Here is an 18,017-nt window from a genome sequence, read left to right as displayed (position 1 = left end):
ATACTAAGATTTCTTGTAGCAAAATGTTTAACTACGAAATTATAGTTCCGTAGCAATTTTACTATGGCGGTTGCTATGACGTCTATCCGTAGCATTTCAACTACAACACACTTCCATCACAATTCCGTAACAATGAATTTTGTAGCAAATTCCGTATCTATTTTGTTCCGTAGCAAATTCCGTAGCTAATTGTTCTGTAGCAAATTCTGTAGCCATTCGTTCCGTAATAAATTCCGTAGCCATTTGGTCCATAGCAAATTCCGTAGCTAATTGTTCCGTAGCAAATTCCGTAGCCATTCGTTCCGTAGCAAATTTCGTAACAACTTTTTTGTAGTCAATTCCATAACAATCGTTCCATACCATTTTTCTATAAAATTCGGTTATTTAATTTGACTTATTATATCAATTTACAAAAATACAATTAATATAAAACCAAAAATAACAAAGTATTTCTATAGAAACTAAAAGAAATATCCAATACATCAAAAGATACATATTTCAAAATCAAAAGTCGCTACAAATTTAACGTAAAACATTATTCGATACATAATATTCTATCATTTATTAATAAAAAGTTTTGACCTGTTCACTCAATATGTTAATGAAATTCATTGCTTGTGCAAGTTGTTGTTCAAACTTTGCTTGAACATCCACATTTTTCTGCTGAAACTCCACATTCTTTTTCTGAGCATCCTCATATTTTTGCTGAACATCCTCATATTTTTGTTGAATATCCTCATATTGTTCGCGTTGCGTCTCAACTTACTTCTTCAAATTCTCAATCTCGACTTTTGTCTCGACATTATTATCTTCATATTGTTCGCGATGCGTTTCAGAAGATCCTTTACTAGAACGAATGTGTGTTCCATATGAGCCAAATTCATATAATCTCTTTTTTCGATCATGACCCCCAACAACATCATAAAATAGTTTGTCATCATCAATTTCCTCTCCTATCGCTTCCAACCGATCACATCGTTCCATAAAATCATCCTATAATTTTATAATTGTGTTGAGATAAAACTTATACAAAAAAAATCAAAATAAAACTTACATGAAATTATTCAAAATAAAACTTACATGAATTTTTTTAGCTTTGTCAACTAAAAAAGTCACTCCATCGTGATTCTTAGCTTGTGTATACAAGAATAGTTCATGGTGTGTCAGATCATGTCCCCAAAGCTTCTTCTACATATATACAAAAAAAATCAATATTAAAGTAGATTGCTATTTTTACAGTTAGGCTTAGATATTTAAAAATGAAAAAATAGCAACTTACTTTTAGGCTAAACCCTTTTTAAAATCAAAATGGAACTAGATTGTTATGATACAAAAGTAAATGAAAGTAGATTGCTATTTTTTGCATTTGGGCTCCACTCTTTAAAAATGAAAAATAAAATAACGTACTTTTTAGGATTAGTCCTCTTAAAAATCAAAATGGAACTAGAAAAACTATAACATACAACTAAATGAAAGTACATTTCTATTTTATGTATTTATGCACAAAACAAGAATTTAGTAGAACAAAGCATACATGGATTAAGAAGTGAAGGTATTTTGTTGTTTCTCAGTTGGTATATAACCCTACATCAAAGTAATTCCATCATTGTGATTGTGCATATCATTGAAGAGATGCAAATAAGTGAAATTAATATGCCTTTATATATAACCCTACATCAAAGTAAATAAAAATTCAACAAACACCACCTAAATAATTCGTCTTGGAACATGAAATCCAAGCATGGTGTTTGTTGTTCCTTTTTAACAGATAAACAAGAAAGTATATATTGAAGTATTTTGAACCTAGCAATAGATTGGTATTTTTGTTTGTCCAGTGAAGTCCGTGTAGAAGGATTGGAAACTTTGGATTACCTTGACAACTGTCAAAAAAGAGAACGCTTCACAGAACAAGGAGACTCAATAACATTTGAATCAGAAGTAACTTTTTCTTATTCCTTAAACCTCAATTTTCATTACTTAACCTAACCATGGGTATTAACGTTTTTTTAACCAGGTTGACAAGATCTATCTCAGCACACCAACCAAAATTGCAGTCATGGATCATGAAAAAGCGAACATTTGTCATCCGAAAAGACTGACTTCCAGATGTTGGTCAGATTAATTTTTAATTAAATGATGTATAGTTAATTATTAATTATAAAGTTTTTTTAATAAAAAAATGTATAGTGGTGTGGAATCCATGGGATAAAAAGTCAAAGACTATAGTTTACTTTGGAGATGAGGAGTATAAATATATGCTGTGTGTGGAGGCTGCAGCAGTTGAAAAATTGGTTACATTAAAACCGGGTGAGGAATGGAGAGGAAGGCAAGAACTTTCAATTGTCAGCAAGAAGCTTTGAATCTTTAAAAAAAATAAGTGGTTGAAGAAAAATATAGGCCTATGTATCATGGATTATACGGCCTATGTCTTATGTCCAGGTATGTTGTGCATTACATACATACATACATACATATAATGATATAATCATACATTCATACATACACGTGTCTTGTTTCAGGTTTTGTATTGCATTATGTGGTTTTAATGGGAAAAAAAGATAAAGCTTCTATATTTAGATCATGGTTTATGATGCAAGTTGGGATATATGTTTGTTATACATATTCAATTAAATGTATATTGAATGGGTGGTCAAATATTATATTTTAGACACTTCATTAAAAACGAGCTATATATATATATATATATATATATATATATATATATATATATATATATATATATATATAATAATGCATTTGAAAATTAGATTAAAAGCATGAAATGAATGATTATTGATTGATAGCAGCATAGAATTCCTAAGAAGGAATCGAAGAAAGAAGCTGTGCAAATTCAGGAAAATTAATTATAATAGTGAGAGTAGGATGTTGTGTTCAACAATCGTCTGGACATTTGAGAATAAAATCTAACAAGAAAAGGTAACCAAAAGCTTTACTATATGTATGATCAATTCTCTCCAAAATAACATCAAAGTGATGAAAATGGTTTAAGATGTTTGCTACAGATTTGATAACCTACCATCTCCACAGTGATTATAGAATCATAAGAGATGCTTTCCTCATTATTTCCAGCAGCCTATAACCTGAACAATCTAACATAATTACCTTGTAAAATACCCAAAATTTCCTTCCACTACCAATGATTCATTTCTAGTTTGTAGGATTCCTCTTTATGCCCCTTTTATAATACATATACTTAATTAAAGTCAGAAGTATAGCGAAAACTTGGCAAAGAAGCAAGGAGGAAACAAGTAATTATAAGGAGCATAAAAGGATACAAACAATTACAAGGAAATTCCGGAATGTATTTTCTCCTAAAGATAAAACATTTCCTTTTATGCGTGTTAATTAAAGACCAAATAGAGGAAAAAAATCATCTTCTTTTCTTTCAAAGATATAAACACAAAAAATAACTCAAAAAATAACTCACCTTACCAAGTTCCGCAAAAATTGGTGGCCCTACATCATAAAGTTTGGAAACCTGTAAAAATAATAAAAAAAGAAAAGAAAAAAAAAGATCAGATAGATCATGGTCTAGTTGATAAGACATAAAAAACTGATTAAAATATATGAGTTTACTAGATGCTGACAAGTTTAAATATAGGAGCAATCATTCAATGCAAATTCTCGTTGGCACATACATCTTGGATCTATTTTTTTGCAAAACACCATGCCCAAATCCAAGAACAACTTGTATACGACTTAATGACTCAATGAATGAAACCATAAGAGAGCAGCAAATGATTGTGGTTCGAAAGCAGCAGCAACCTGTGCCTTAATTAGAGGATACATGTGAGGTTTTCTTTTTTCTTCTTCCCATTTGAGCATATAAGAAACTTATGACTTATTTGTGTTCAATAATCTAATAGTTTATGACTTTAAGTATCTTCAGCTAAAGCAAATTCAGACACTCTTGAAGCTCAAGGTGAATTGTCAGATAGTAACATAGGAGACACCATTTTCAGTTGAGAGGACATATGGCACAGGTGGACTTAGAAAGGATTCACTATATATATTAAACAATACACACAAGTTTGTTGATGAATGTAATTGCTAAATGAAATCTATTAGATCATGTCAGATTGGCAACCACTGCATTAAAATCCATAATTCGCATCAAATGCAATAAACTCGATCAATCAAATTCATCAATAAAAAATTGAATCAAACTGCGTGTATGGATTGATAGAGTTAACAGAACATTAACTCGTCACGGATTCAATGGAGAGATCAATATCCTTCAAGTCGTTGGATAATAGAAAGAGAAAATGGAGCAAAAAGAAGAGAGAAGAATGTTACCTGGTAGGGATGAAGACGATCGAGAAAAATCTACCGGTTAACGGAGCAGGCGACGAACGACAAAGCAAATGAGAGTGAGAGGAGCTCCGATTGATAATGGCGTAAGTAATCTGAGGAATGAGGAATGCCGGCGACAGGTCACGCGATTGACAAATTTGATATGAATACCTCTGATTTGGGGAAGAAGACTTATTTGACCCATTTGCCCTTAATAAGACTGGTCAAAAAAAAATTTATATTATGGGTCCTCCTATTCGCATCAAAAGAGTCGTGTAATGTTTTAGTATTTGTGCCTTAAATTTGAAAACATGACAATCTGTAACAATCCCTTTTATGTAAAAATGTTATTATATAAATTCTCATTAATCCCTTTATTAATACATAATATTCATATTTCACCCTATACTTTATCGACTTTTAAAAATTCACTATATTATCTTAGTCTACTAGAAATATGCTAATACGTGTATGATAATATTTTAAAAAATATATACATTATTTTTAACCTATAATAGTGTTAGTCTAATTCATTTGTAAACTCAACCAACATTTAAAAATTAGTGTTTAAAAACTCAGTTAGTGTTTAAAATTAATTAGTGCTTTAAAAAATTAACATTGGTGTTTAAAAACTCAAGTAATGTTTAAAATTAACGTTCACAAACTCGATTAACGTAATAGAAAAAAAAGTCATTTCCCTTTTAGAATATTATATTAATGATGATATTTAAATAATGGATGTGTGGATTAGATTTTAAACAAGTAAAAGGTGAATTTTGGAATACATAGTTAAATAGAAGGGTGATAAATGAAAATACATATTATATAAACAGTTTGTTTAAATTTATGGAAGTCGCAGAAATGGTACTTGGTTAATTGGAAGACAACAGATATGGTCCATGCGTTAGAATTTGTCCATGCCTTTTAGAGAATTTACAAATTAATTTTTTTTTTAAAACACCTGGTACAGTGTAAATAAATTTTGATTTAGGAGTAATAATTTCCAAAGCCTCAAAAATATGGGGATAATATTATTATACAAAAATTAGCAAATGTATGTCATCAAAATCTAAAAATTGTATTTATAATGTAGAAATTATATTATAATTAAATTTTCAAAACAGTTAAAAATAATATGTTATTTTTGTTGTTCAGTTTTTAAAGATAACTGTGTATTTTTAATATATTTTTTTCAATAATCTTCTATATATTCCGTAACTACTTAACTACGGAATTTTCCGTAGCCAAATACCTATGGATTTTGATTTCGTAGCTATTTTGCAAATTCATCTTTTTGTAACAAGTTCCATAATAGATTAGCTACAAAATTTTATTTTGTAGCAAATTTTCCTAGCAAAATAACTACGGATCCTAATTTCATAGCTAACTAGCTACGTATTTTTATTTTGTAGCCAATTATGTAGCCAACTAGCTACATACATGGATTTTGTAACAAGTTTCATAGAGAACTAGCTACAACCAAAAAACTTGTAGCATTATTTGTAGTAAACTAGCTACAGATTTTAATTCCGTAGCAACTATTCAAGATTTAGCTACGGAATGCAATTCCGTAGCCATTTCCGTAGCAAATTAGTTACAACCAACAATTTTGTAACATATTCCATAGTAACATAACTATGAATTTAGATTCCGTAACAACTTTACGTAGCTATTTAAGATTTAGCTACATAATGCAATTCCGTAACAATTTATGTAGCAAAATAGCTACGACAAGTCGTTCCGTAGTATATTCCGTAGTAAAATAGCAACGGATTTTGATTCCATAGTAACTTTCCGTAGCTATTTAGAATTTTTCTTGTAGTGTTTTTTTACATATTCTAGTAGAATATTAGAATATTTTACATATCTCACTGATGTGATTTATGAGCTTTGGTTTGGCATGCGGAATTAAAGAACACACAATGAACACGGTGATTTCGGTGTTTAAGAGATGCATTCGATTATGTATGCTGTTACAAAAAGGGATCTAGATCTAAATCTACATAAATAGCACACACTTACACACTTAATTTTACATCTCTCAAGCACACCTCTACATGTGGAATGAACCCACCTTATATAGAGGTGTTTACATGTCTCTCTCTCTCACTCTCTATCTCTCATGTCACAAGGCTAAAGCACCACATGCAAATGGGTCTACAAAAGTCAACCCATTTACAAAGTCATACATGGATAACTTTGTATCCAACATTCTCCCCCTCAAAGTTAGGAATGGATGACCCACTTCAAATCTTCCAAAATCGAGCAACTACGCGATCCGAGCCTCAAGCGTGACACATGTAGAGATGAACTTCAAATCTTAAATTCTTCCATGATTCTTCAATTTGGGTTCTAGGATGTGAGACCATACGAACTGAGCATCAACGAATGAGCAAGAGCTTCTCAAACTCCAAATAATCACCCTAAAGTTGAGCATAAAAGCACACCCCAAAAATCTTCAATAAGTCCAAACCCATCTTGAACCGAAATCACTTTCGAATCTCCAATCGCATCATTTCATAAACTTCAAAAAAATTCAAGGTCACTTCGGTCTTCAAGTCCGCGTAATATGAAAAATTCAACTTTCGAATTTCCATATATATTTCTCCCCCTTTTTATAATCGAAATTTGATTATAAAACCAACAAGGAAAGAGAACGAACTTTATTCGGTATTTTTCTTGTCAAAACTCCCCCTTAACATGTGGCATAAACTTTTTGCTTCAATCCGAAAAACCGAAAAAATCTTCAATTTTTAGCTTCGTTCACGGACCGCCTTTGACAAAATTTCTCAAAAATGGGTAGAAATTGTCAATTTCAAAATTCTGCAGTGACCCGGTGCGCCCAAAACAGCCAAAAATGCGAAACTCTTCTCCATTTACGAAACTGGGTAGAAAGCGTCAATTTGCATTAACTGCAGGGGCCTGAAATGCATATTCTTCAATTTCTCAGCAAAATCAGTCCATTTTCGAAATTGGGTATGAACAGCCAAATTTTCGAAACTTCAGGGACTGCTTTCGAAAATTCAGCCTTTTGTCCCAAAATGTCAAAAATTATCCCAACTTTCGAAGGTGGGTGTAATCTGTCAAACTTTCGAAACAACAAGGACCAAATGCGAAACTTCCGCCATATTTCATCCAAACTTTCGAAAAATTGCCCCAACTTACGAAATTACCTCCTGATTTCGAAATGTATTAAAAAGTGACAAACATTCGAAACTTCAAGGGCCATTTTCGAAACTTTTATGTTTTCTTCCCCAATTCGTTACAAAGACAACCAAGTTTTTCTTCCTTCCCATTCGTTAGTTTCAATCACGAAATCCACAAGACCATTTTAGCGAAAAAAAATTTTCTTAAAATGTCGAAATTACAAATACTTCCCAATTCATTAACCATATAACGAAATCACAATCCATCTCCTTTTCGTTATCAGGTAACGAAAATCTTGATATCAAAACCAATACTTCCCAGTTCATTAACCATATAACGAAATCCACAACCCAAAATATTTGATCAGCCCTCTTCCCAAATCATCGATTCCTTCGATTGTTCCAGTGGCGAATCACCAAAATCTTCGTTCTTTGACCATAGACTTAGTATCCCAAATGCAAACTTTCGAAATCAATCGACATCCAAAATTGAATCGATTTTTATCATTCAAACCAAAACATCAACCATTGACCATCGATTCAAACTGTGAAACCATCGAAATCAAAACATCAAAATCTTCGATCATCAACCTTCCCATTCTCAATACCCAATAAGATGATTCACAGCAAACCTTTGCAAAGTTGTGTTCGACATCTACACTCCAAACGAGACCACAGATAGCGAACTCAATCCAAAACACTTATTTGACCCTTAATCACGAATTCAATCCAGTCGACTCCATGGCTTCAGTTCTTCGAAATTAGCCTCTTATCATTAACCCATTTGAAATCGACATTGACGAACTCACTTCGAAATAACTATTCGCACATCAACTTCATAAAATCGATTTCGTTACTGAATCATACGATCCCATCGACATCGTAGCTTTAGTCATCAAGAACAAAATCCATCCAACTTCGAATTAAATCCCAAATTAGACTTGATTTCGACATCCATATCTCATATTCAACTCAAATCCAACGATTTCAACCTCCAATTCTTTGATTCATCACTTAAAAATCGAGTTTGACTTTTTGTTGTGTTTGACTTTTCGAAGTCAAAGATGAACAAACAGCAAATGGATGATTCAAACACCAAATTTTGGATCAAAACATGATTATCCAACAGTTTGTCATCACATTTATGTGTTCTTGGTCAAGTTTATCAAGATCAAAGAATCAATTGACGATTTCTTAAGAACAGCTTGATCATAATCGATTTTGTGATTTGTCCAAACTACATAAAATCGATTCACAAGACTAACGTAACAATCAAAGCTAATCGACTGTTAGAGATGATGAAACGGAATCAAAGTCATAAGAACAAGTTGAATAAAATGTGAATCAAGAACATCACCATGTACAACCGATAAAGTGTGTGACGATGAGAAACATTTACCAACAGTAACATCGATTAAATGAGTTTTATAAGTCATTGGGCTCAAATAATTCTGATTCGAAAATGTCTTGGGCTCAATGATTGGACATGAACAGTAAGATCGAAAGATATTTGGGCTAATTCTTGATTGGAAAATTAGATTTTGAATTAAAAACAAATATGAACAATACTAAATCATATGATCTGATTTTTTATTCAAACAACAATTGCAAGTTTAGAATTGAATCAAACAAACGGATATGAGATTGGATCGGGCTTGATCAAAGAAAAAATTATTGGATCATAACAAGTGGGTTTTTAAAAAAAATTTGATCCAACGAATCAAAATGATCAAAAATCAAGAACACAACACACGAATCAATGAAATTTAGAGAGATCATAGAGAGAGAGTCGCCATAAATGCTCCAATTGTGACAAATTTAGCCAAACCGAGAATCGTTTCTTCAAAAAATCATGTTGATCTTCGAAGACCCGCTCTGATACCAATTGATGTGATTTATGAGCTTTGGTTTGGCATTCGGAATTAAAGAACACACAATGAACACGGTGATTTCGGTGTTTAAGAGATGCATTCGATTATGTATGGTGTTACAAAAAGGGATCTAGATCTAAATCTACATTAATAACACACACTTACACACTTAATTTTACATCTATCAAGCACACCTCTACATGTGGAATGAACCCACCTTATATATAGGTGTTTACATGTCTCTCTCTCTCACTCTCTATCTCTCATTTCATAAGGCTAAAGCACCACACGCAAGTGGGTCTACAAAAGTCAACTCATTTACAAAGTCATACATGAATAACTTTGTACCCAACACTCACAAATCTAGTAGAATATTTTAACATTCTAAAATTCACATTAGAATATTACAATGTAATATTCTATTAGAATATTTCACGTATTTTAAAAAAAACGGTAATTTTTTTTTTATTTTTTTAGGTAATTAAAGTGACGAAAATAATAATTAAAAAAAGAATTTTCGGATTTTTCCTTTTATTTTGCATTTTAAAATTATTTTTAGATTTGGTCTCACGGTCTCACAAAATTAGCATGGTCTCAAATAAACCTGAACCTATATATATATATATATATATATATATATATATATATATATATATATATATATATATATATATATATATATATATATATATATATATATATATTAAAAGGGTGATATAGAAATCCATTAAATAATATTACTTCACCGCAATGAGCATTATTTTTTTTCACCGCCACGAAAGTCGAAGATAATCAATATTCTTGCTTCCATATAAAAATTATTGTTGCAATCTTGAATCTGCAGCTTCAAGTGTTATCATGAATCTATAATCGTAATCTTTATCTAATAAAATGATGTAATTCACTGTGATTTACTACCTAATCTTAGGTAGAGCTTTAATATATATATATATATATATATATATATATATATATATATATATATAAAAGCACAGTATTAATTAGAATTAAAAGTTACAAGTTACAAATTACAACCACAAACTACAAACTACAAACTACAAACTACAAGTAAAAAATTACAAGATAGAAACTAACATACAAATGTTATTACATGTTGTATTTTATTAAAAAGTGCGGCATAATTTAATTGAGTATTTTTGGAACGTTTAATTAATATGTAATTTTACTAGGTTGTATTGTAATATTTGGAAATATTTTATTAGTATGTTATCATTTTAAAACGTTTATAAAATTAAATAGTTTTATTGTTTTAGATAATTAAAAAAAACTATAATACCAAAATAAATTACTTAATTTAATAAATTATATTATTAAATAAAAAATAAATTTAATTTGTTATATATATATATATATATATATATATATATATATATATATATATATATATATATATATATATATATATATATATCACTTAATAATTTATTCAAGCCATTAGACTTTAAATCGCATCAGCACCTTCATAACCTACTAAACTTTAACCACGTCGTCATCTTTTATCCACTTGATCAATTTTTCCTCATTAAAGTCCCCGTTGGCCTTAAAATGTTCCCCTTTTGTATTGAACCCTAAGAGCATCTTCAATCTCCTTCCAAATGCCATCTTTTATCTAAATTTTCCTCAATTCCTCTTTAATCTTACCTTTTTTTTATTCCTCTCACACCATACCCTATTTTTTTAGAAATGATTAGTATTACTCCAAATGTAGACTAATAATTTTCATTTCTTTGAAAATAGAATTGAAGTTTTACTTTTTGATATTAGTCCCACTTTTTTTATGTTATACATTTCTAGTTTATTTTCGTATACCAGTTATACTTTAAATGTAATATTTAATATTTGTAATATCATGTTATATATTAAATTATATTAACTATTCATAAATGTAAATTTTAATATTTATATATCGAATTCATATAAAAATTTAAATATATTAAAATTTTGAAACATGGTAATATATTTTATAAAAGCTGTAATTAAAATATATCTTACAAATACAATAATATATTATAATAAAAGATGCAGTTAACATATATACTACAATAGTATTCTAATAAAAACCGACAAACGACAATACTATTAGCTTAATAATCATGTAAACCATATCCATATCCCCCAAGTTATTAAAATATTGTCCAAACAATGAACATGTTGAAGGAGTTTGTTAATATTTTTTTCAACCTTTTTTCCTATAATCCATGCTTGTTTAGTCAAAACAAATGTTTGAACGTTTAGATCCACTTTGAGTTCACATAGTGAAGCAACATTTTTTTCATCTCTAACCTCTTTCAAAACATAACCTTTGCTTTGACAATCAAAAAAATGTTGCCTCTGAGCATATGAATTTTTTAATTGTTCTAAAAAAAATTATCCCCTTCATGAGTGGTGCTGACAACAAATGCAACTTGATCATCCTTCTATTCTTTTCAGTTTTGATTTTTTCACATCCAAAGGTTGTTCGAAAGGCGAACCACCTATTACATCATCATAATTATCTAAATTTAAAGAAAATTAAGAAAACCTAGAAAATGAAGACGTATGGAACTTTAAATATTCTCAAATGTGTATCTGGTGGTGGAGGCAAACAAGACACTCTCACATATATGGAACTTTAAATATTCTTACACTTTCTAAGATGGACAAAACATACACACATGTGTGAAAATTTCAAGATGCTCATCATGTTTTAAAGGATGGCCAAATGTATGATACAAATAATTATGAGTCAATACATAATCTTCTTGAAAAGAAATTTGATCACACTTGAAATAAATTTTCAGTAGAGGAAATACATCGTCTACTCCAAATAATAATGATAACGAGGATATGATAACTAGTCTTGAAGAATAATAAGAAGAAGAATATATGTTAAGTTGTATTGCAACCAATAATAACTTCATCGTCTGTCTATGAAATACGTTTATTGATCATTTATGGGAAATCTATTCAAACCCATATAAATATATATTAGTATTTTTAAATGTATGTATAACACTCGTCTTCCAAAAATATCAGATAAAAGCCAGTTTGGGACCAAAGATAGGGGTTTTGAAGAAAAACCCTATGACACGACGTGGTGCATGGATGCCCATAATGTGGCATGGGTTTTATGAAACGTGTGTTTTATTATGGTTACCACAACGTGGCAAGAAGAGGGCCACGATGTGGCAATCGTTGCAGCCCAAACCCGTGATTTTTAGGGTTTCCCTCATATATAAAACACCTTAACTCATGGAATAGGTTATCTCCTTCAGCATTCATCTCTCCATTTCGAAACCCTAGCCTCTCAACCTTGGTTTTGAGCTTGGTGGATTGATTTTTAAGTAGTTCCTCTTATTTTGGTGAACCTTCTGAAGAAAGGAACTCCTTCTTGTTGTAAGGAAGCATAGAGCAAGCCTATATCCAACATCTCCTTTACGTTTCTGGACATTTTGAGGTAAAACGTTTGCGCCTTGAATTTGTTCTTTAGAGATTCACGTTCTTGACCTTGATGTAATTGTGAAAACCTAGATCCTTAATTTAGAGTTGCATGAACACATAGGATTTATAGTTATGCTCAAAACCCACCAGTGGTATCAGAGCCTACGATGTTTTTTAGATGAACTTGATGCAATTGTGAATCGTTCTAAGGAGAAAGGAGCAGAATCGTCATTTTGTTCATAGACTCGACGAGTTCATGTTTGGAACTCGACGAGTTGGCCCAAATCGACGAGTTGGCCCAACTCGACGAGTGCATTGCACAGACTCTACGAGTTGGCCTATCAAATCCCTGATTTTTCGATTTTTATAAACTTGGCTTGATTAGGATAATTACATTAATTCGTTTTTCTGCCTAAAATTGAATTTTTTGAAAAGGTAATTGGATATCCTTATCAAAATCTATGATTTGGTTTAATTTTTTTATAAAGATAAAATTAATATTTAATTTAATTATTAAAAAATTTAACCTAGTATTTTTGAAAAGTTTTAAAAATACACCCTAAGTTTTAGAATTTAAGATTTGATTAAATAGTTTAATTTTGAAATCTTAAATTCTAGACCCCTAGTATTTTAAAAGTTTAAAATACATCCTTATATATATATATATATATATATATATATATATATATATATATATATATTGTAAGATTAAAAGTTAATATTTATATATATAAGAAAAGGTCAGTCTTACCGTTAGTAGGTCTCATTCACGAAGCTGGTCTATAAGGGGTGTTTAAGGAAGCGGCCTATAAAATGACCGTCATTGGGTATCCATTCTTATCCACCGCACCCTTAACTAGTGGAGGGTCGTTAGCCGAACAGGTTTGATAGGACATTAAACTCTCATTAATAAGTATAATGAAGTAAATAAAGTAACTAAATGTTTTCATAAAATTCTCAATCTTAGTTACTTTAGGAAAATGTGAATTTGATGCTAATCCATGAAATTACACATTGCACTTTATAAAAGTCGTTAGTGGAGCGTGTGTGGATAACCGACACACTAATATGGACTAATAAAGGGTGGCAATGGGTAGCTCGTAAATTATCATTGATCAATGGAGTGTGTGTGGTTAACCGGCACATTGATTAGGTGATAAATGACATCGAGAGTACCATGCTAATTTGCATGGTTATTCACACCTTGTTTGTGATCCTTGGTATCCCATTCACAAATGGAAAGTGCATAATCGAGATTAAACATGCTATTGAATAGTTCAATGGATCTCAAAAGATCTAGGAAGTTTACTTAAAACCTAATTCGTTTAAATTTCGTATTTCGTGGTGGAATTGGTAAATCATCATTTACCTACCTTCAAATAATTTACAATTGGATTACAGCGTCCCTTTTCTGAATTGTGAGTTATTGTGTTGGGTCCTAGCCTTAATATTTCATTTGGGTGTTATATTAAGGATTCCTTATCTAATCAAAAACTTGTCCTTCTTCTTTTAGATGTCAACTTCCAATAACGCTTATGGTTCCTCCAATAACAACTCCTCAAACACCTTCTCGCTCTTGAGCATTTGTGTAAAGGTGACATTCGATGGTTCCAATTTTAATGATTGGATCTATAATATCAGAATGTCCTTGCGATTCGAGGACAAGGAATATGTCCTCGATAAAGAGTTGAACGAGATAGATGAATCAAAAGCTACTCCTGAACAAATAGCTGGGTATAGGGCCCACTGCAAAGATGCTACCAAAGTGTCATGCATTATGGTGGCCACTATAACTCCTGAGCTACATCAGTTTTATGAGGACTATTGGCATTATGATATGTGCAAGGACTTGATGGAGAAGTACCATCAAAGAGCACACCAAGAAAGGTATGATATAGTCAGGTCACTCATAACCACCAAAATAAAGGACGAAGAGTCCGTCATGACCCACCTGCAACGTTATGTGGATCGTCTGCTAAAACTTAATGTGAACTTCGATGAGGAGCTAACTATTGACATAGTCTTGCCCTCATTGCCTTCTTGTTATGATCAGTTCAAAATGACTTATCATTTGAACAAAGAGGAAGTCACGTTAAGTCATCTTTAAGGTTTGCTGAGAACTGCTGAAAGTGGATTAAAAGGAAAATGTGTTGAATCCACTCCTACTGCTGCTGCTCCCGTCTTGGCCATTGGGCAAGGGAAGGGGAAAAAGAGGAAAGCCTCCTCAAAATAGAACTGGAAGGGAAAGTCCCAAGTCGGGTCTTCCAGTAATGGCCTTAAAGGCAAGTCTAGTTCTGAAGCCCCTCCTCTGATCCAAAAGAGGCTGCCTGCTTCTACTGCCATGACAAGGGGAATTGGAAGAGAAGCTGTCCCAAGTACCTGCAAGATATAAAGGATGGAAAGATCAAGCCAACCTCGGCAAGTATTTACACTATTCAATCTAAAAACTCATCGCATCTAATTCTTGGGTCCTTGATACATGGTGTGGTTTTCACATTTTCTCTAACTTGTAGGGACTAAGAAGAAGTGAGGATGTGGAGCATGGGAAGATAAACCTAATTATGGGAAATAGGAGATCGTCACCTGTTACCAAGATTTGGATTTACTCTTTAGTGCTTAGTAGTGGGTTAAGTTTAGATTTGAATAATTGTTGCTACTCGTCAGAAATGACAAGGAATATTATTTCTTTTCATGGTTTGTACAGACAAGGTTTTAGATATCCTTTTAATAATGAAAATGGTTCTATTAATGCTTATTATAATGGTGTATTTTATTTTGAAGCATTGCCTTGTGAATGTGTATATGAAACTATGATGGTAGTAGACAATTTAGGAAATAGTGTGTTACAAGTTGATGCGTCTAATGGTTTAGACAAGGAATGATTTTTCCATTGTCGTCTTGGACATGTCAACAAGAAGCGCATTGCCCAACTCCAAAAGGATGGAGTGTTGGAATCATTTGACCTAAGGTAAGATGATACATGCGAGTCTTGTTTTCTTGGAAAGATGACTAAATCGCCTTTCACAAGTTCGTGTGAAAGAGGTGAGGGATTGTTGGATCTCTTACACACCGATGTGTGTGGGCCATTCAGATCCACCATAAGAGATGCAAATCAATTTTATGTGACTTTTACCAATGATTATAGCAGATATGGATATATCTACTTAATCAAGCATAAGTCAGAGACCTTTGAAAAGTTCAAAGAGTTTAAACATGAAGTCGAAAATCAATTGGGCAGGAAGATCAAGATGCTCAGATCCGATAAGGGTGGTGAGTATCTTAGTATCGAATTCCATGACTACCTCAAGGAATGTGGATATGTTTCACAATTGAAACCTCCTAGGACACCACAACTTAATGGTATGGCTGAGAGGCGTAATCGAACCTTGTTGGACATGGTTTATTCCATGATCAGTCGAGCTTCGCTTCCGATATCATTATGGGGGTACGCCTTGGATACTGCCACCCATATCCTTAATCTAGTCCCAACAAAGAAGGTTGCCAAAACACCTCACGAAATGTGGACAGGGAAGGTTCCCTTGTTAGCACACATCAAGGTTTTGTGAAGTTTTCGTTAGACGAGAGACTCATGACAAGCTTGAACCTCGAAGTGAGCGGTGCGTTTTCATCGGGTATCCACAGAAGTCCTTTGGATACTTGTTCTACAGACCTAGTGAGAACGTGGTCTTCATATCACGAAGAGGAGTCTTTCGCGAGAGAGAGCTCATATGAAAAGAGGACAGTGGGAGCACAATTGATCTTGAAGAAACTCAAGAGTCAAGCGATGAAGGAACCTATAACACTAGCGCTCAACCCGAGGAAGAAATTCCTGTTGAACTGATTGACGAGTCATTACCTCTTAGACGTTCCAATCGAGTTAGAATGGCACCGAAGTTTTATGGTTTCCATATTACTTCAGATGATGATACGCTTATCAGTGATATTACACTGGTAAACTTAGATGAGCCTTCTAACTTCAAGGAAGCCATGGCGGGCCCTGAGTCAGCCAACTGGAAATAGGCAATGGACAGCGAGATCCAGTCCATGTATGACAACCAAGTTTGGAATTTGGTTGATAATGTGCCATGTCGTAAGACAGCTGGGTGCAAATGGATCTTCAAGAAGAAGAACGACATGGATGGAAAGGTACACACATTCAAGGCACGGCTGGTTGCGAAGGGCTTTACTCAAACCATAGGGGTTGACTATGATGAGACCTTCTCACCAGTGGCTAAGATTAAATCTATTAGGGTTATGTTAGCCATAGCTGCGTTTCATGATTATGAAATTTGGCAGATGGATGTCAAAACCGATTTCCTTAATGGAAAATTGGTTGAGGATGTTTACATGAGTTAGCCAGAGGGTTTTGTGGATGCTAAATACCCCAATAGATTGTGTAAGCTTCAGAAATCAATCTATGGATTGAAGCAAGCTTCTCGCAGATGGAATCTTTTCTTCGATTAGAAAGTCAAAGATTTTGGTTTCTATAGGAGTGAGTATGAGTTATGTGTATATGTCAAAGCTAGTGGGAGTATAGTCAGCTTTCTAGTATTGTATGTTGATGACATACTACTCATACGAAACGACGTTCCAACTCTGCAGGGGGTTAAGTGTCACACCCCCAAACCAGACCGCGGAAACGTCCGGGGGTGGATGACTTCATTTGTAGTATCGCAACACATGCATCATAGTAATCAAAGTACAAACAACCATTGTATTTAAAAAGTATCAATATTTACATGTGTTCAAGCATTGTAAATTGAAACCAAAATAGTTATACAAAAGAAGAAGACATGACTCAAAATAGCTCCATATTCTCATAAGCTCGGGAAGTACCTGTCTACTGATTCCCTGAGAATACAAGTAATTTGAAAAGAGAGTATGAACATAAAGTTGAGTGAGTGCATAAGTATTTATGTTTGAAAGTATGTTTCTGTTTCTTGAATATGTAAATTGTTGGAATATTTGAGTTGTAGATCGATAGATTCCAAACAGAAAAACAATATTTAATCAAGTAAAGAACACGAGAATGGATCAATGGTGTCGAATGATTAATAACTCACACCTCATAAGAGCTCGATGAAGAACTTCGACTGTAGAGGTTTGCTAGGGTTACAACGCAAGTAATTAATGAGAACGATCGATCTAAAAGCTATACATGCATGCAATATTTATATGCTAACCCTAATGATTATCCACGGTTGGACAGGCCCAAACCGGGTAGACTAAATGGACTTATGACCGA

General features: G+C 32.6%; 1 long non-coding RNA gene across 1 annotated transcript; it reads right to left on the bottom strand.

Annotated features, from left to right (window-relative positions):
• Window positions 1-606: 606 nt before the first annotated feature.
• LOC145111168 (uncharacterized) lies at window positions 607-4,440 on the bottom strand. The gene is made up of 4 exons (XR_013710197.1): window positions 4,318-4,440; window positions 3,449-3,499; window positions 1,081-1,188; window positions 607-993 (listed from the first exon to the last, which is right to left on the bottom strand). It is a non-coding gene; the product is annotated as an uncharacterized LOC145111168 (long non-coding RNA).
• Window positions 4,441-18,017: the final 13,577 nt, after the last annotated feature.

The sequence above is a fragment of the Lactuca virosa genome, chromosome 5, assembly GCF_052849685.1.
Source record: "Lactuca virosa cultivar CGN04683 chromosome 5, Lactuca_virosa_CGN04683_v6, whole genome shotgun sequence".
Lineage (NCBI taxonomy): Eukaryota > Viridiplantae > Streptophyta > Magnoliopsida > Asterales > Asteraceae > Lactuca > Lactuca virosa.
Note: the sequence above shows the minus strand (reverse complement) of the source record. Positions and strands in the feature narration are given on the sequence as shown.